The sequence below is a fragment of the Carassius carassius genome, chromosome 39, assembly GCF_963082965.1.
Source record: "Carassius carassius chromosome 39, fCarCar2.1, whole genome shotgun sequence".
Classification (NCBI taxonomy): Eukaryota; Metazoa; Chordata; class Actinopteri; order Cypriniformes; family Cyprinidae; genus Carassius; species Carassius carassius.
This window is the reverse complement of record NC_081793.1, coordinates 4,190,798-4,212,388: the sequence shown is the minus strand read 5'-3', so window position 1 is coordinate 4,212,388 and position 21,591 is coordinate 4,190,798. Positions and strand designations below refer to the sequence as shown.

The 21,591-nt window shown below is 35.9% G+C and overlaps 1 protein-coding gene across 2 annotated transcripts in view; it reads right to left on the bottom strand.

Annotated features, from left to right (window-relative positions):
• LOC132121255 (phosphatidylcholine:ceramide cholinephosphotransferase 1-like) overlaps positions 1-20,647 on the bottom strand; it is a 28,156-nt gene extending 7,509 nt beyond the window's left edge. The window contains exon 1 of one of the 2 annotated variants that reach the window (XM_059530475.1): positions 20,512-20,647. The gene's annotated coding sequence lies outside the window, so the exon portion shown is untranslated. Of the gene's footprint in view, positions 1-22; positions 254-20,511 lie in introns of those variants that run through there. The other variant, XM_059530476.1, reaches the window with a different exon arrangement.
• Between the last annotated feature and the right edge of the window lie 944 nt (positions 20,648-21,591).

Genomic DNA, 21,591 nt, shown 5'->3' with positions numbered 1-21,591 from the left:
AAGCATGTGAAACTGTACTCACAAACTTCACTTTCCTCCCAAGTTCAGCATAATTTACATTAACAGCAGAAACTCTTTAAAAAGAAACTTTTCCAAACTACACAATATCTGAGCCATAGAGTCAACACAGCAAACGTGAACCACTGCTATATTGCATCTTTGTGGATTGCAGAAAGAAGAACATTTAGTTCTCTGAATGGCTGCAAGCTGGAGCAGAAACGCACTGATCAGGACCACATGCATCATCTGACTGCAAGAATTCCAGGAGCTCTGGAGTGTTTCCACGGGTGTGGCAGGGCTGTTTACATTACAGCAGTAGGGGGAAGGGAAGGAACTATCTATCTGGCTTGCATCTGTGAGGATGTCTGCCATGAGCTCATTGGTTACCCCTACATGAAAATCGTTTTGACCCTATGAAAAACTTTACCAAAAGTCTATCTAGTGCTTGCCCTAAGCACGTTGCTACATGGTTGCCAGGGTATTTAGGGTGAGTCAAAAAGCCTACCCTAAGTCTCTATATATTATGATAGGGGACGGGCCTTCAAGCTTTTCCATTGGTTTAAAAATAACAATAGCCAATGAATCATCTGTTTCCTGCTTCATGATATCACAGTACCTAAATATTGCTCCTTCAAAAAGAGTAAAGTTCAATCATTTTCAACCAACTTTGTATTTTTACAAGTTTAATGAGTAAATGAACAATGTGTAAAGTCCTCCAGATGATGCTTTTTATGACTTTATGACTTTTATGTCTTTTGTGACAAGTAAAAATCCTACTTTTGCATTTTTTAGCCTTACACGCTGATATTCTGATTGAGCCCAGTGGATTATGGTTGATTTTTTTTTTTTTTTCCACCACAGTTGTTTATTATGCTCTTTTATAAGGTCTTGATTGCGGGGTGTACTAGAACAGGCTCTCATTCTAGGCTGTTCGAAAAAACACATTATTTTTCATTATTACAACAACTCTCTCCCCAGTCTGGTATGAATGGCTCGAATAGTTACTGTATCAAATGAAAGCCTGCCTTCTGAAATATGAAATGTGCTGTGAATGGTTAGCTGGGTCAGTGTGTGTTCTGACTGGCACTACTCTGTGCCTGGTCGGGAAATGTCATGCTCCTTAGTCAATTCTTCGTCATCAGTTAGGAAACTAGGTGTGCTATTTGATAGCAATCTTTCCTTAGAAAGCCACGTTTCTACCATTTGTAAAACTGCATTTTTCCATCTCAAAAATATATCTAAATTACGACCTATGCTCTCAATGTCAAATGCAGAAATGTTAATTCATGCGTTCATGACCTCAAGGTTAGAGTATTGTAATGCTTTGTAATTCAATGGGTGGTTGTTCTGCACACTTAATAAACAAACTCCAGTTAGTCCAAAATGCAGCAGCAAGAGTTCTTACTAGAACCAGGAAGTATGACCATATTAGCCTGGTCCTGTCAACACTGCACTGGCTACCTATTAAACATTGTATAGATTTTTTAAATCTCGCTTATTACTTAAAAAGCCCTGAATGGTTTTGCACCTCAGTATTTGAATGAGCTCCTTTTACATTATAATCCTCCATGTCTGCTACATTCTCAAAACTCAGGCAATGTGATAATACCTAGAATATCAAAATCAACTACGGGTGGTAGATCCTTTTCCTATTTAGCACCTAAACTCTGGAATAACCTACCAGTTTGCAGTTTGGGGAAGTTGTGGCCTAGTGGTTAGAGAGTTTGACTCCTAACCCTATGGTTGTGGGTTCGAGGCTCGGGCTGGCAATACCACGACTTAGGTGCCCTTGAGAAAGGAACTGAACCCCAAACTGCTCCCCGGGCGCCGCAGCATAAAATGGCGGCCCACTGCTCTGGGTGTGTGTTCACGGTTTGTGTATGTTCACGGCTGTGTGTGTGCACTTTGGATGAGATAAATGCAGAGCACGAATTCTGAGTATGGGTCACTTCACTTCACTGAATGTCACTTCACTTAAATCTAGATTAAAGACCCATCTCTTTAAACTGTCTTACACATAACACACTAATATGCTTCTAATATCCAAATCCGTTAAGGATTTTTAGGCTGCATTAATTAGGTAAACTGGAACCGGGAACACTTCCCATAACACCCGATGTACTTGCTACACCATTAGAAGAATGGCATCTATGCTAATATTAGTCTGTTTCTCTCTTGTTCCGAGGTCACCGTATCCACCAGATCCAGTCGGTATTCAGATCAGAGGGTCACTGCAGTCACCCGGATCCAGTACGTATCCAGACCAGATGGTGGATCAGCACCTAGAAAGCACCTCTACATCCCTGAAAGACAGCGGAGACCAGGACAACTAGAGCCCCAGATACAGATCCCCTGTAAAGACCTTGTCTCAAATGGCCACCAGGACAAGACCACAGGAAACAGATGATTCTTCTGCACAATCTGACTGCTGCAGCCTGGAATTGAACTGCTGGTTTCGTCTGGCCAGAGGAGAATTGGCCCCCCAACTGGGCCTGGTTTCTCCCAAGGTTTTTTCTCCATTCTTTCACCAATGGCGTTTCGGTTTCTTGTCGCTGTCGCCTCTGGCTTGCTTAGTTGGGGACACTTCATTTACAGCAATATCGTTGACTTGATTGCAAATGATTGCACAGATACTATTTACACTGAACTGAGATGATGACATCACTGAATTCAGTGATGAACTGCCATTAACTGTAATTTTGCATTATTGACACACTGTTTTTCTAACTAATGTTGTTCAGTTGCTTTGACAAAATCTTTTTTGTTTAAAGCGCTATATAAATAAAGATGACTTTACTTGACTTACCATAGCCGCCTCCTGCGAGCTTCAACGTAAATATTTTGCGTCAAAATCAAATCAATTTGATCATGATTTAAACCCAGATAACCACTCTAAGCTCATCTGCTTTGGGAATGCTAGCAATGATAACATTCTTTGCCTTCTGTAGTGCAGCTCTACCAGGTTTCGTCCCATTCGTCGATCTTTATGATATCACAAAACCCGGATGTTTGCTGGAAAATATAATGTGAAACGGTGTGTTGCGTATGTGCGCTGGCATGTAGTGTTTCTTTACAAAGTGACATTGCCAACTACTTTTCACCACCCGGATCTGTGAGAGACACTTTTTTTTTTTAATGGATGGTCACTTTTTATTTCACTTGGACTGAAGCACTACAACACCCGCTGAGTAGGGCTGGGCGATATATCTAATGATATGATCATGCACATCTAGTCAGTAAATCTGGTTCCGTGATTACCGCTAAATCACCATCACCTGCTTTCGAATGGAGCGGCATTTAATAGACAAAGCCGTAGATCACTGACAAGCTACTCAATATCCTTTGTTTGTCCAAAAATTAAGTTTTCTTAATTTTCAATAATTAAAGATAAATGATAAATGAAATTAATGTTTTATGCCTCATTTGATAACCAGAAAAATTACAAAACAGAATTCTAAAAATTCGGAAAAAGTATCTGCAGATACCTATACAATACCCGCACAGTTTTTATTTTAATCAATGTAGAATTTCTATACTTCTCTGTGTTGACCTGATCGTCACTCCTTTGTGTGTTAAACACAATCTACTACATATAGACAACTTCATTTGTGAATGAAAAATAACAAATGAGAAAAATATATAATCTTTATCTATGACAAAAATACTATTATAAGCTAGGTTAGTGGATAATTCAGCAGCAAACAATACTCTAGAAAAATCACAGGTGCACGATAATTTTATAAAATCTAGTGAAACATTTTTATTTAAAAATAAAAGCGAATGTCTAAATCTGGTAAAATGTTACATATTGCTCTTCATATTGTTGTAAAATACATTAATGAAAAAACAAGTAAATACATTTATATATAAATATTCTATAAAATTAAAATAAATTTATCTAAATGTATAGCACAGTAATGAACATGCACGATATTGTTATCATGGGCACTCCTAAATACCATGAATTAGGGATGCAACGGTTGACCGGCCATAAATCGGAACCGGACGGTTTTTGCTTAAAATTACGCAATCGGCTTTTTGGTCTTGTTCGGCTGATTTTTTTTTTAAGTGTGCCCGCGTGCACAGACTACATTGTAATCATTTGCTATCATGTCAGTAGTGTGAAAGTATTTCAAAATCTGTGCGCAGGACACAGGCAGCCGTTCAGCACTGGAAGTGCAGAGCTACACGTCTGAGGCACAGATAGCAGGAAGCGAACAGCCGACTGCACAAAATAAGAGTCCCTTTCCTGCTCACTGAAGCTGCACGAGTGTATCTGTACCTGTCCGCGCCCTGAACAAGCGTAGACAATGCAGGGACAAAACTGAAATCCTTTTTTTTTAGTAGAACTTGCATATGTTTGAAAAGCCAAAAGTAAACGTCAGTTCTGTATAGGATGATTATTTTTTATTTTACCTTAAAATTACATCGACTTAATTTGATTTAAAAATCACCTGCTGTAGCACACTGAAGTGTTTCATTCATCCAATTAAAAAAATGTGGGTAATGATTCACATCTAAAAAAAAAATGAAACTTGAGCCAATAGTTATTTATTTTTCATTGACTCAAGTAAAAAAAATATAGATGTGAATTTTTTTTTATTTTTACAATTTTTAATTGGATGAATGAAACACTTTGCATCTTTATTTAATTCGCACCAACACTATTTGATTTTAACATTTTGGAATAATTTATTTATATACAGTAGCATACATTTATTTAATCTCAATGGTAAAGACCTTTTCCTTTTCTTGTCTTTTCATTTATTAAAAAAAAAAAAAACCTGGCTATGTGTTCTGTACTAGACTAACTGAGACTCGTCATGGCACTTGTATACTGTTGTTGTTCTCTTGTTGACCTGACTGCTTCTATTGTTCTCATTTGTAAGTCGCTTTGGATAAAAGTGTATGCTAAATGATTAAATGTAAATGTAAAACAAATACTGAACACTGATCGTGCATCCCTACCGTGAATAATTATTAATTACAAATTCATAATTTGGAATGTATTTTAAGAATACTATTGCCATCAACTGGTCAAAATGCATAACAGCACTGTATGCTGCTTGAAAGGCAGGTGTGCGCTCTGATGTAAACAAGCACACATGAGAAGGAACACCAGAGATGCTGTATGAAAGCACATTCACTCTCTGACAGCAGATGGCGCTAAACTGAAGAAAATGCAGCCTTTACCCTGGAAACCCTAAAAATAAAGCAGCTGCTACTTTTTAAAACATATTTAAATAATTTTAAATAGCCATTCAGATGTGTATTTTATGGTGTTCGCCAAATACGTAATATTTAGACTTAATAGGCAAATTTTTTTAAACTTTTTTTTTTCTTCATTTTAATCTGGACTACAACATGCCCTAGATATTTTTTGAAAGTGTTTTTGTTTATTTAATGTTCAATTACACTTTACATTAGGACTTCATTAGTTAACATTAGTTAATTCATTAGTTAAACTGCCAATGAAAAATTATTTTGAACATTCATTTATCTTTGGTATTCCAATTTAATAACATGATGTTAAAATTGAAAGTTTCAGCCGTGTTATTTAATGAGCTAACATGAACAACTTGTATTTTTTTTAACAAAGATGAATAACTTCTGTATAAAATGTAGCTATTGCTAATTGTGAATGTTAATGGTTAACTAATGACTAATAACCTTGTACTAATGACTAATAACTTTGTATATCTTTCTGTACTGCTTTGTTATATTTAAATGTTCAGTTGTTTTTGTTATAAGAAAAAAGTTATTTAACCCGTTATACTGTATTATTACTTTTTTACTAAATTTCAATACTGTGATAATAACGTTTACCGTGATAAAAGCATTAGCAATTAATCGCAACAGGAAAATTTGATACTGGTATATCCCTAGAAAGCAGCAACATATGATAAATAGGACAGAACAAGAAACACTATTAATAATCTTTCATTGCGCATAAAAGTATTATAATACTAAAGGCTCCAATACAGAGCATGTGCAGAATGATGCCCTTGAAACAACACAAGTCAGTATTGTCTATTAAATACGTGCCTCCGTTTATTGAACCTTTTTTTTTCTTACAGTTTTAAACCTCAGTTACTGTGCGCTCTTGAAGAGAGTTTGATCATTTTGACTGTAGTAACTGAACTGCTGAAATTGCTGAATGGAGGATGACAGACAGACGCAGCGGGGAGAAGAGTTTGTGAACTTGAATTGAATTACTTAAATATTCATCTGTACTTTGCATTGAACTGGAACGGCTTCAGAACACTTGAAATATAGTGAAAGAAAACTTTTTGGTGCCTTTTGTGGGGCTCTATAACAATAACACAGTATACGTACAATATCAGATTTGGATCGGTCTCGTCTGACCGATACCAGAGCCACAAAAAATGCCAGTATTCGGGGCAGATACTGATACTGAGTATCTGACTGTTGCAATCTAATAGTTATCTTTCAATTTTACAAAGAAATGTTAATCATTTTGTCCAAGCAATAATAAAAGGACTCATTTAATTCATTTGTCTTAAATATGAATCAAATCGTGAAATCAAAATCTTGAATTGAATCATGAGTTAAGTGAATCGTTACATCCCTACTTGAGCGCGAGTAATTTATGGCCTAATTTTCATTTTTGGGTGAACTAACCCTTTAAGTATGAGGAATATTAACAGTGATTCTTGACTTAGTTCCCACACACACAAACAGTCGACATGTTATAAATCTTACTGTGAACAATTCACCCTTCACCCTTATTCACATTTCTTACAAAAATGTTTTTTAATTGTATGTTTAATCAAAATGTCATTACTAGAACCTCTGGTGAAACAGAATTGTCCCTGGTGACATATGCAGGATTTCTCCAATCATTTAGTCTGCTTAAACCCCACACCTTTCTGCAAGCACACATCATCTGCTTCCAATTTTGAGTGCCACGACCACATCTCAATTCCCATTTAACAACAAATTAATAAAATAAAAGTCCCCACCCGACATCCTTCTTTTTTGATAATCCACTTGGATGTGCATCAAAATACAGAGGAAAAAATCTGTCACTACTTCCTTTTCATTGCGGCAATAAAGAACGTTTTTGCAAAATGGGAAAGCCCAGTCCACTCTACAGTTCATTTTGAATAAGTACAATTTAGACAGACATTGCTCAACAGACAAGTTCTTTTTGTATTTACATGCTGCTTAGGGTTGGTAGATTTGTCTGTAAATACAGTAATAAAGTCTCAGTAGTTTCTGCAAATGGTTGTATATTTGTATTCACAGAACTTGTGATCTTGTTTCCAGGAAAATCGTAAATCAAACTGCAAATGTGCAAAAGAAAAAACGGGAGGGATCTTTATTTAAAAAATGCCACACACTTGCAAGAGCCTTCCTTCCTGCAACAACGTGTTGCTGAGTGCAAGCTGTATAACACAAAAACTGCTTCAGACATGAGAAACCCTTCCCCATTTTGCAGGAAACAGAAGTATATATATAAAAGATTAGGTGTTAAAGAGAAGTGCAAAACTTTCAGTTATCTGCAATGCAAATTTAATTAATATGCAAATAAGAATGGGACTAAATGAAAACAGCTCACATGCAAAACTTATATCAGTGTATAACTGTGGTTTCCTGTGAAATATCTCAACCTCACAAGCAAACAAGTATGAAATAATTACTGATCAACTGAGCGAGATCAATGCATTGAAACAAAACAGTGGCACTCTTCTACAACAGCTGCTTTGTCAACACTTTTATTAATCAGCAATTAAGAATATATCATTTTGATTGGTCACAGCATATCAAGCATATTCATGGTAAACTATTAGACTGGACTAATATTTTCATGTATTTTTTTCATATACTGCCGACTGTAGTAAAAATGGCCTTGGAGGGTTTCAAAATTAATTTGATGTAGCATTTGATGTATGCTATACTGACAATTTTAAAGAAGGTTAAAGCAAAAAGCATTACTGGAAAGAACAAGAAAAGATACGAGAGCTGGGCCGTGCGCGTGCCAACCACACTTTGCAGCTGCAGGCAATCATTGGTGGTGGTGGTTAAAAAGAAATGTGAAGGTTGCTCTTTTTGTGGATAGTGGAACATGAATAGAGTACAAATCTCTGTTTACAAAATAAATAACAGTTTAACAAGTAAATTTTGTTAAAATTTTAATGCACTTTGCACAAATAATAGCTACTGTTTGTAAGAAAAAATCCACAGGTATGTTAGAAATGTTGCATAGTTAGCCAACAAATTAAATTGATTGCAAATTAATAATAATATAGATTCTAAATTTATAGTGTATTATAATAGTTGCAAAACAATTTTTTTATTAACTTTTTTTCTAGATTTTTATGATTTAGATTTATTGTTATGTTTACTATTTTATTATTTTTCAAGTATTAGTCATACAATAAACATGGGATAAATGGACAGGCACTTTTTACATTGTCAAAAAATAATATTAATACATTTACTATCAAAGCAAAACATTTACTAGCAGTTTAATGACACAAAAAGGCAAGTATTCAGGGTGCTTTTCTAATTTAATGCAAATTAAGTTTTGATTGACACACATACAGAATCCTTTCCTCCATACTCAGAGGGGTAAAAAGAAAAGTGACATTTAACATGAAACAGCCACTGAATAACAAGACAACTAAAGTCTAGGACTGTGGGAGGAGCTTTTAGGGCTTTAAGATATTATTTCTAAAACTTTAAATGAGTAATCCATTTAAACAAGCAAACAATCTATTGCAACACTTTTGTCAAAACCCAAGAATGATAATCAACAAAGAACAAACCAAACCACAGACATTTCAATTGCCACTGCGAACGATAACATCAAATAAAAGATTTTTAGATTTGAATTTATAGTTTTACTAGACAGAATTGCATTGTTGTTCTGACAGCACAAACTTGATTATATTAAGTAAGATCAATTACATAAAAAGGGTAACTAAAGAGGTAAATAAAGATGTGGAACAATGTTAGAGAATGGAAAATTTAACTCCATAACAATCATAATTAAAGCCAGTCACCTGCTCCAAATCATGTAATCTCATGTGCTTCTTTCTTTGGAACATCAACTGTCATGAGTAAAGCTATACATTAACTCAATGAATTAGTTTTTCCAGAACAGAACTGCTCAACTGCTTAGTGACTAGAACAACCGTAAAACAATAATCTGGGTAATCATATACAGTGTTCAAACAACAAAACATGAGGTTCATGTATTATGAACTTATCATTTTAGTTTATGGCCTGCAGTTAGAGCTACTGGATCAATGACATGAAACGACACTCATTTTTGTTGACTAATATGTTCAACATAGAATGTGATCATATCTAATCACAGGACTAGGATTAAACTGCTCAATTTATATGGATTCATTGTTTAATGTTTTTAATAACTCTTACGTTTTGCTTACTTCTCAGCTTTTATTAAATACATCAATTTGGGTTTTGAAAATTTACTTATGGGTCTTCAGTCTTATGGGCTTGGAACAACATTAGGGGAATGGACATTTTTATATTTTTGCATTAACTATAAACACCAACTATAACAAGTGAAAGTGTCAAGTCAATTTTTGTGTCTTTAGCCTTAATTATCCCAAATACCATACTTTACATATCCTTCAGGTTAGGGGTGGGCAATATAGCCTCTAAATTATATCACAATATTTCAAGAATATTTGCGATAATGATATTAATGAAGAAACAAAATATGGAACAATGTTTTATTGGTGATTGCAGCTGGCAGGCAGCAACATTTATTAGTGCTAACAAAATGAAGGGCATTTTTCATCCTTATCCAATGAGCTTCTGTCATTGATGACAGACTACCTAATTCAAAGTAGTCTCGCATCGCCAGACCTACAGAATGGCGGCTAAAGGTCTGGAATCTATGGCAGGTTTCACTGGCCAATGCCTGCCCATGAAGCCATTTTCAGGGCGCGGAAATGTCGCCACAATAACAGACCAGTGAGCAAAACTCTCTGACGTATTTAAATGACTCTATGCCGCAAACTTTAAATATTTGACATTCTTTTGTATATTGTTTAGTTGATCCTTGTTGTCACAGTTGTAAACTGGATGGCTTTATTTTTGTTTACAGGCGGAACGTTGATGAACGCGACACACACGTCTCACAGAAATCCTGTATAATTCAACCAATCCGATGACGACTTCGACATTCCTGAAGTGTTTCCACTTTTGTGTCCCATATGCATCAGACGTTTAGCCAACATACCGTAGGCATGACATCAGAGGCTAAATTCAATGTGTCTGCACCCGAAAGCCTAGGCAGCTGGCTTGTTGCCTATCTGCCTTATCAGGCAATGACTTTGCAGGCAGTGTTACGGCTCCAATACAACCCGTCTAGTCAATGCTTGTGTTTACACTCTTCGCGCCACTTCGCTAAAGATAGGTGCCTCGCCTATTTTTGACGGTAAGAGTATGCAATCGAATATGTTCTAGAACCGTTCGAGCGATACTTTGATGTCATGCACCGATCAGTCTGAACACACCTATTGGGTTTGGGGTGTTGTTTTTGTTGTGCGTGCTAGGGAACGTAAATGCACCATATGTCATTGTGTCACTATATCCTTGATATCGCAATTTTTATCATTTAAAAATATATACTGGTATTATCGTGGACGGTATGATATGGCACACCCCTACTTCAGTTATTTTAAAAAATGTACTTAAATACTTTGAATGAAACAGAAAACCATTAACAAGACCACAATCGTGTCAAATTTCAGACAAACATCCAGGTTTATAGTGAACTGCTGCAGCGAGTTTGTTGTTTTATAAAAAAATAAAATCAGATGCAACTTTAGCCTCATTATACCCAATACAACACAGCACACTGTGTGAAATATTGTATTCCACAATACAATGACTTCATATTGAACCCTCCATTTCCAATATGATAGATAAACCAGTAGTCATGGAAGATTTTCTGACATCCCTTTCTTGACTCATTTTGTGATCAGGCTATCAAATATTACACATTCAAATTATACTTACTATTAAAAAATAGAGTAATGTCACAAAAACGATGATGCAAAACATATCAACATATAAGAATCATGTACTGGCAAATGTTTAACTGGACATCGCCACACTGTTCACTCAACCAACTTTACAAGGTGCATTCTGGGATGCTTTTTAAATAGTATTAAAGGAGTTCACACACTTGACCCCTTTTCATAAGTAACCAAACCAATTAACTTGATTTATAATTAAAAGGAAAAAATACCACATGTATAATACTGTGCAAAAGTCTTAGGCCACTAGTCTTTTCACCAACAATGGTGAATTAATTAATTAATGGAAAAATAATGTTAAGAAATGTAAACTGATATTTACTACTGTCACACTACAGCAACATACAGAAATAACTGACTAAAAGCCGTTTTTGTTGGTGAAAATACTAGTGGCCTAAGGCTTTTACACAGTACTGCAATTTTAGGAAGTTGCTTCACTCCGTAATCCAGTTACTTAGTTACTCATTACAAAAATACAGTTGCTATAACTACTGTACTGCTGACTTTATTTTATAAACAGTGCTAGGTACTTATTTGAGCATGCCATGGCACACACGTTACACTTTCCTTAAGATAACATTCAAGTTAAAACTTTTGGTAAAAAGGAACCTAATAACAATGCAATCCTCTAGATAAGATAATTTCTTTAACCCATCTATAGAATTCAGACAGACTTTTTCAACTAAGGTGGTATTAAGTTACTGAGCAGTTTCTCCTGTTTAAAGCAAACAGAAGGTGTAAGACTGAATAAAAGTGCCAACCGGTATTGTGTGTCAGCTACTTTCACCTGCTTTATCTAGATTTGTATAAGAATGGGGTCAAAAGTTTTTGAATGGCCCACTCAACTTAAAACATAAAAATTTGAATAATTTATGATAACTAGAGCCACAAAAAGGGGATAACATGACATAAATATTTACATATCACATTTCAGCAATTAAACAACTGTCTGAGACATTAAAGGACACTTAACATTGAACATTCAAAGTTCATCTAAACATTTTAATTCCATCACCATTTACTAATCATCATGCCTTAAAAATATTTAAGGAAGTCGATTGAGTCACAAAACTGTTCTGAAATCTTTCTTGAATTAGAATGATCTTGTTTTGTGTGCGGGTGTGCATGCGCATGTGTGACTTCAAGCACCATTGTGAGTTCAACCACCATTTATTCGGATCATTTTCAAAATATTACTGTTATTGTGTCATGAAATGTAATTTTAAAACTATTTCAGGCAAGAATGTAGTTGTTTAAAACTCAAATCTGCGCCTATTTAAAAATGTGTTTCGCCGATCTCGGAGACATGAGCTCCACGCGATCAGCGAGAGATCAGTGATCATGTATCCGCCGATAGCAGCCTCACCTCGGCTAGACCTTCTGATGTGTGCCGCTGGCTCTGATGTCTCTTTAGTGGTTAAACATAAGATATAATCCATTTTGGGTAAATCTAACAGGTTGTCTTTGGTCTGTATTCAATTTATCTATATGTTAAAATGAAAATAAAAAAGGCAAATGTATATAATATTTCGTTTCATTGTAATGGCTGTATATGTACACATATCCCTGAACTAAGTAAATTTCTGCAGCTGTTATTATGTTTAAATGTAAACGAAAGGAGGCAGTGGTATTTGAGATCCTATTTCGTTTTATTGTAAATATACAGTGAGGATAATAGCAGTAGCCAAGGCGAGCTGACTGAAGTTATCATGTATGCTGCTGTTTGCAGATTTACCGGATTTGCGTCGTCGCGGACATCACACTCCCGAATGCGCAAAGTCCGATCTACCGAGGATGCACGTTCAAAATCAACGTACTATAGTATTGAGAAATGTGCGCAGATCTACATCACCAGTCTATTTGCCTAATCTTCCCGGTACTTTACACTGCGGTGGAAACGCAAAAAGTTCCTGGGGAAAAAAGTTCCTGGTACAAATGTTCCGGGTAATTTCGGTGGAAACGCGGCATAAATGTGCATGACAATCATGATTAAATCACATTCGATTAATCCTGCAGCCCTGATACAACATTTTTCATTCTTTCAAACAGACATATTTATTTTATAAATTAAATATAGATTAACCCTTATTAAAGCTAATTAAGTGATTAAGTCAAGAGTAGTGAGTGAGTTTCTTGTTTTCTTTTGTTGTTTGATTAACATCAAGGACCCAGACAGCAGCATAAGTCTGCTGTCATTTTAAGACCTAATACACGGATCTAACATACACATACACATCTTTTTTGTCAATTCTTGATAAAAAGGTCAGTAGATTTTTGTCAATTTTTTGTCAAAGCTAGTTAGAATTTAGTTATTGTCTCTTTTAAATTGTGAAAAAAATGTTGTTGACAAAAACTATGCTGAAAATTGTCAATAAAATTAACACTGGTTGTTGTATCAAACCGAGAAACTGAAGAATATCAAACCCTGCAACTGTAAACTACGGGTGTGCGATATATATTGTCTATGATATTATAGTCATTGATGGTAAATGATGATAATATGGAAATTTATATTACCAAAAGCTTTGGGGGTCAGCTGTCCACGGCAGTCCAAAACCGGTCAAAATACCAGCACAATATCACCCTCAGCAAAATGTTGTCTAATTATCGTTACTGACAATATTCCAGAAATTACTGAGATATTATGACTATTTTTGTCATTTTCACACATAACTACTGTAAACTGTTTATGTTTTTATAAAAATAACTGTACCTTAAAACATAACATCTAAGTAACATTGTATTTTTTTAGAGACTTTCTCCCGCTTCCTGCGCACATATCTTCCATCCCAAACTCAGCTGTCCTATGCAACAATTAGCTGCATCATGTCCCACGAGAGTCTCACGGGAATGCAAACCACTGGAATCATCAACAGACCCATTTAATCAGATTCAATGTTTTTTTTTCAGACATACAACATCAGGGCCGGCCCGCGGCATAGGCAAATGCTAAGGGCGCCACTCATCCATAGGGGCGCCAGAATGAGTGAACGAGTGAATTTTTTTTTTATAATAGGCTACTATTTAAAAACTATTAATTCGAAATACTACCAAATAAAGCAAAAAAAAAAAAAAAGTCCGGCTCTTCAATCTTCCCCCGCCCATCGAGTGCTTGAAGTGCGTCAGAAACAAGAGCGCGCGCACGATCAGTTTTTGGTTATTTGTTGTGTAGCGTGCCCGACGCCGCATCCAATGTAGACAGCACTGCTTTTGTTAACACACAGCTCGTAGAAACGGGCCTGGCAGCTCGCGCCAGTTCTAGACACGGTGAAAGTTTCCTGATTGTGACGGAAGGCCGAATTTACATGACACATTATAAATGAGCATAGTCTGCGATAGATACACTGCCAAAAAGAAGAGAAGAGGATAAAGACAGAGGTAAAGAGATGTAGTGAAAGAACAATTTATTGCATAGGAGTAAGATACTATAATTTCATGGCAGTTATTTTTACCTTAAACTTAATGTTAGCAGTTGTTCTGAGTTCTGAGTCCCCAGACTGTGATTTTGTACAATCATGTCAGCTTTAAGACGCATTTTTTATTATCACTTTTTTTTATTAATGTTTTACTCTACAGTTGTGCAGTTTTGGGGGGATACAGTACAGGCCAAAAGTTTGGAAACATTACTATTTTTAATGTTTTTGAAAGATGTTTCTTCTGCTCATCAAGCCTGCATTTATTTGATCAAAAATACAGATATATATATATATAATATATATAATATATATATATATATTTAGCATATATATATATATAATATATATATATATATATATGCTAAATCATGAACACAATGACAGGGTGAAATGGGCTGTGATGCATGGGGCGCCAGGTAAAATCTTGCCTAGGGCAGCAAATTGGTCAGGGCCGACCCTGTACAACATTATGTAATTTCACAGTTGCACAACATTTCAAATGTTCATTGTTTATACTGTGGCATTAACATTCTTCAAGTTGCTGGGCCAGCCATGAGCCATGCCTTTCTAACAGCTGCTAAAATGCCAAAAGAACCAGCTCAAAATCCAAACTCTAGAAAAACCCTCTCCTCCCGATGCCAAGATAGTAGGTACGCCACATGATCCTATTCCTGTAGATCAGATTTCCTCTCAGTTAGCCCAGAGGGCTTATCAAAAGTGTGTAGTGTGCAGTCAGGCTAATGTGATTTCAATTAGAGGGATGTTCCTGTAAAAATATATATGTCTATCCTTTAAACCAGGGTTTGCCAAACTGGGGTTCAAGAGGATACTGCAGGGGGTTGGTTAGTAAGTTGATGAAAATCTAATAATTAAATCATAAAATTAAAAAAAAAATAATAATAATCCACTAATACATCAATAATATAACAAATCAAAATAATACAAAAAATTACAATAATTAATTATTTGTATTTTAATATATTATAGTTTATTTTACTTCAAGCACTCACTTGAGATGGGAATGAGCTTGCAATATAAATATCCAACATTGACCAAAATTAAAAAAATAAAGCAATAATAATAACAACAACAAAAATCTAAAAATAGATGTAGGTATTTGGGTAAATATTACTGATCATCATTGTTATATGGGTGCATACATACACACGCATATATGAAAAGGCTGTATTGCGTTGTTTTGCTATCTCCCAACCCCCAAAAAACTGGGAAGTGAAAGGTTAATTAAATGTTCAACTACTCTAAAACTACTGCTGATGGGGAAGGACAGACCACAATAGACCCATTGAGTCTCTGAATCACTCTCTGTCTTCTCTGAAACTCCTCAACACACACATTCCATAAGCTGAAACTGAATTAGCATTACCAGCATGTCTTGAGTTCACACCAACAAACGCGAGCACAAACTTGGAAGCACTTCAATTCAAGCAGCTCAAAAAGGCGGATATCAAAGTGTGAGATGCTGCTTTATACGGATTCATTTTTCTGCATGCTTGACTTTGCAAGGTGAAACAACAATTAGAATTGCACTTGTTGACACGAGTAATAAACACACACTTGTTACTACATGTAACTACGAACTTAAGCTTTATAAAGCAAAAGCAAGGATGTTTGGCTTCTGTGTCTGTTTCGGGCAATTACTCCAGTGTTGACTGTATTACCGGTGTTAAGCCGCTACACCGGTCACGTCACATGACCACTGTGGCCTATAGAATGGTTAATTTCTATTTGATTATTTTGAGTAAATTATAATCACGATTATTAATAACGATTATTCTATCCTGCTGAAAAAATAATAATAAAAAAATCTAGTCTCCCAGCCTGACCAGCTAAGGAAGTGGTCAAAACCCCTCTAAAACCAGCCTTCTGACCAGCTTTGTCCAGCAAAGACCAGGCTGGATGACTAACTAAAATCAGTCAACCAGCTTAGGCTGGGTTTAGGGTGTTTTTTTTTTGTTTTGTTTTTTTTTTTATTCAGCAGGGAAATGCAATAAGATTTCATGTGTCCTTTAACCAACCTCCACTGACGATACACTGACTTAATTTAACCAACTATGATAATGCAAAACTCATGGTTTTGGTTAGTGTTTTGTCATCTGTATTCACATTACATTTTCTAAGTGACAATTTGTTCCCAAATGGGAAAACAACACTCAGATCGCACAGTAAATTTGCTCAAAGATCATTAATACACACTGAAAACTAACATTGCCATGCCATTTTCAACATGAAAACTGGTAAAAGCTTTAGAAACTCTTAATATGAATTCCAACAATTCCAATTTATGTACATGTTTCCCCATTTTATTATCACAGGTAGGAAAAGCGCATTTATTCCTCAAACACAATAGATCCATTATTGAAACTCAGTGAAAGTTTGATCATGGCACATTTGGTAACACAAACAGTACAACTGGCTTGTGAAAAAACACATATTGTCTATATGACACTTTCAAGTAAGCAGAATATCGCTGTGGAGAGATCGCTAAACTCTTATGTTTTCATATCATCATCATCGCTTGTTCCGTCATCTGTGAGCGTGCACAAGGTTGCCAGATTGCATAAATTAAATTAAATACCAGGCAGAAAGAGTTTCATTAAAGAAAAAAAAGTTTTAGGGGCTTAAAGCTCTTCACATCTGGCAACCACAAGCATGAACGCTAGACTGTTATCAATGAAAGATAACGCAAACGGCAAATTAAAAACACGTTTCAGGATAAATAACGAGCCAGCTAATAACGTGACGATTATTTTGAAATAATCGAGAAAGGTGGATAACGTTATCGAGATTGAAATACGATTAATCGTGCAGTCCTATGAGTTAGTACTGCTTTGTTGTTGTCCATTCAAGCAATTGACACCGAAATGCTGCTAATTCGAATGTAAAAGTAAAACGCGCCAGGGCAACTATAATCTATTTAAAAGCGAAGGAAAGCAAGGAAAAGAGGGAAAACCCCAATGAACCAAACCCTCCAACCCAGTTGTCACATGTCGATTAACTGGGGAAAATCTACTCACCATCACAACCCTAATGTCTATGAATGTCTATTAAAGTGATGTGACATACATGACCCATACTCAGAATTCGTGCTCTGCATTTAACCCATCCAAACTGCACACACACAAACCGTGAACACAAACCCGGAGCAGTGGGCAGCCATTTATGCTGCAGTGCCCAGGGAGCAGTTGGGGGTTCAGTGCCACCTCAGTCGTGGTATTGCCGGCCTGAGACTCGAACCCACAACCCAAGATTTAGGAGTCAAACTCTCTAACCACTAGGCCACGACTTCCCTTATAAGAGTCTTTGGGGAGAGTCATTTTCTGGCCTTTCCAACACTGAGAGCTTCATCATGACTGCCTCAAGAATAACAGTCATATACAACCACAGGATGTAGATCAATTACTTGATTTTTTTTTTGAGAATCCTCATTTGTACCTTTTGATTTTATTGCATTTGTCCTATTTTTAAAAAAAATGTAACTCTTTGATCACAACAAAATTTACTGTGTTGTATATTTCTGTAAGAAAAAATATGTTGGTCATATCACTCACCCGAGCCTAAATGGTTTGTCATTCTTTTTTTTTACCATTTCTGTATTTTTTCTTAAATATGCTTTACTGATCAGCAACTCAAAAAAATAGTCTTAAAAACCATAACAACAAAGAACCATGAAACTATTGCGATGCTGCCTGAAAGGAAAAAAAATAAATAAATTGCCCAATTATAGTTTAAGGTGGAGTCTATTTTGCCACGTTGCCTGTACATGTTGCATACGGTTCAAAATGCTTTATAAATCTATCCATTAAAGGGGTCATTCACTGAGGAATCAAAATTCGCTTGATTTTTCTTTGTACTATAAAAACATCCTGTAAGTTTCAGAACTCAAAACCTTGTTAGTCTGAAAACAGCTTATATTGATATTATATTGGGGTGTACAAAGCTGAAGTGTGCCGTCATTTGGCCTTTTGTGGTAACGTCCACCGTGGGACCGTGGTGTTGGCACCACCTCGGTTCCGCCGACCCGTGTGAAGAGGCTCACGCAGGGTGCAGCCATAGGCGGGAGGGTCACCCCGCGACTGCAGCTGTCTCCCATTTCGGGGGCATTTATGCAGTTGGTGCAATACTCGACGGCAGTAGTTTGACATTCATTAGACATTCGTTTCTTTTTGCCAATTAAACTCTTTGTGGCTGTTATGTTTTGAGCCCAAACTAACTCAGATAGTCATAAATATATGCCCTTTACGTTGCAAAAGGCTTAATTTCTAGGGGGAAAAAAAAGTAAAAAAAAAAAAAACCTTTTAAAATTAAACAATTTAACTATGTGAAATTATAATATAAAAACCAATACTAAAAAATTGCTGCAGCAGAAAGAAGAGTTTAGGTGAACTTGAATGTAATTATATATGTAATATATATCTGCACCTCACATTGAACAGCTTCAGAAAACCTGAAATATAGTGCACAAAAATGTTTTGTTGCTTTATAATGTTTTTGTGACTTTCGTGTGGCTCAACAATAACACAATAGTATACGCACAATATCGGATTTGGATTTGTCTCGTCTGACCAATACCCGATCCGTAGAAAATGCCAGTAACGGAGCCGATACCGATCCTGAGAATCAGATTGATGCATCCCTAATCCACAGCCGTTTGACAGCACTATAGTTTCCAAAGTAAAAGTCTATGCTAGGTGCATGTGTCTCCACACAGTGCGCATGTCTCATATTTTCTATAAACAGACTGGAGCTCTTGGTTATGAAAGTGTCAACAACCACAGAGACAACCTCAATAACGAATGCCACTCTGTCCTCGTCACAGGAACCGACTTTTTATACAACAGGAAACAGCTTTATGGAAAGTTGAGGAACTTTCTGCATAGAAAACACGCAACAGCATGTAAACAACAACTTAACATTTCTGTAAGTCTCTAGTTTAGCCCTATGGGACTGAAGCCCAGCTGCAGGCCTTGAGTTTCCAGTGACTTCCAGAGCGAGCACACACACACACACACACACATGCAGCTAAATAAACACTATTATGTAAGATACAAGAGTTTGTTTTTAAGTATTAATCTAGGTTAATGTATATATACACTATTGTACAGGTAATTCGAGTGTGTTCATAATACATTAACACATATTTTTTATACAACTTAAAATGTATAAAATGAATTGAACCTAATCATAAACTGTTTTGCACTTCAAGCTCATTTTTAATAGCAATAATTTAATAGCACTGGTTTTATTAGACAAAATAGTAGTTATCTATACTTATAAATGTATGTCATACTTAATGTCAGGATGCCCAGACTTGCTTGTAAGATTTAAAACTATTGATTGAATTTTTCTTTGGACAAAATAGTATAGAATTTAAATAGTTGCATTAACATTTATAGTTAACTTTTTGGTTGGCCACTTTTTAGATTTTCACAGTCACTACATCATATTTTTGGTTGAAAATGTTAAAAGAAAAGTGCAAAAACAAAAAAAAGCAATGCAAAAACAATTCCATTTAGAATACAAAAATCCATTATTATGGGGTTCCTGCAAGCTGAAAACAAATGCCTGATATTTCCATGACATTTACAGTAGACAGCTATGCATGGCACAGGAACCTGTAGCCAAGGGCTTTTCTACAATTTTATCAAACTGATCAGTTTAAAATAAAGTACCTATAAAAAAAAGGAAGAAGTCGTACCACAGAAGATGCTAGTAGGCTAACATTTGCATCTTGTGAGAGATTCCAACCCAAATATCATCACCGTGCCACCACTCGATAACACAACATAAATCAAACATTTCCACCTTCATGCACACGAGCCGTGATGAATTCGCAACAGATGGAACAACAACATTACACCAGCAGCTCTAGCATGAATGAATCAGAGTAACTGTACGCATTCGGAAAGTTGCGACGATCAACAGATGAAACATTGTATCCGCTGTAATCGCAACACCATTCAAATGTTCGAGTTTCGTCTGTTAGACTGAAACGCGCTCGGCGAACACAGTGAATGGATTGCTAAAAGTCTTACCACGAGCGCTCGTCTTCACAAACCCACAGGACTCATGTGCCTTGAGCTTCATCTTGGAGATGCTCTCTCTGAAAGAGCCTGCAGACGTAACGAAGCGTCTCTAGGCCGCTCACTACGCGCATGTGTTGGGAGCTGCACGGAAATCGGGGGGAGCAAAAAGGATGAGAATGGGAAAATCGAAGTCGTGCCATATCATCTCACAGTTAATGAGCTGTTGTCTGCAGTTGAAAGCAGTTATTGATTGTTTTTTTTTTATTGTGGAGAAAACGTCCTGCCATAGTCCGTAACTTATTGCATTATTTTTATTGCATATTAATAATATTACCTATATATTATAATATATCAAATAAATACACATGCACATGCATTTAATAGCCTATAATTATTTCCACGAAATAGGCCGTTAGTCTAAATGTCTTTTGTTGTCAATTGCGCCATCTTCTGGACAGTTAACGTATGAAGCAAGAAGTACCACAAGTACGTACATTTCAAACGTAGCCTATAACCTATGCAAAATGGTAATGCAATTTTCAAAACGGAAATGCAGGCTATCAGTATTTAAACTTACATTTTCTATTATCCGTATGTGCAAAGTTTGGTGCAAAAAGCAAATGAAAAGTAAAGTAGGCCTATATAATTTACATTTGCCATTTCCAACGGTTTAATTTTAATGCACATGTACGCAATATTACTAAAACAGCATTTTTTCATCTCAAGAACATTGCTAAAGTAAGATCATTTCTCTCTCTGAGCAATACAGAAAAATTAATGCATGCATTTATTACTAGCAGACTTGACTATTGTAATGCCCTTCTTACAGGTCTACCAAAGAATACAATTAACCAATTACAATTAATCCAAAATACCGCTGCTCGAATATTGACAAAAGTCAAAAAAAGAGATCATATTACACCAGTATTAAAGTCATTACACTGGTTACCTATTAGATTTCGAATTGATTTTAAAAATCTTTTATTAGTTTATAAGGCATTGCACGGACTTGCTCCAGACTATCTTTCAAATATGATAACAGTATATGAACCGAGAAGGACTCTAAGATCTTCAGATTCTTTTCTTTTA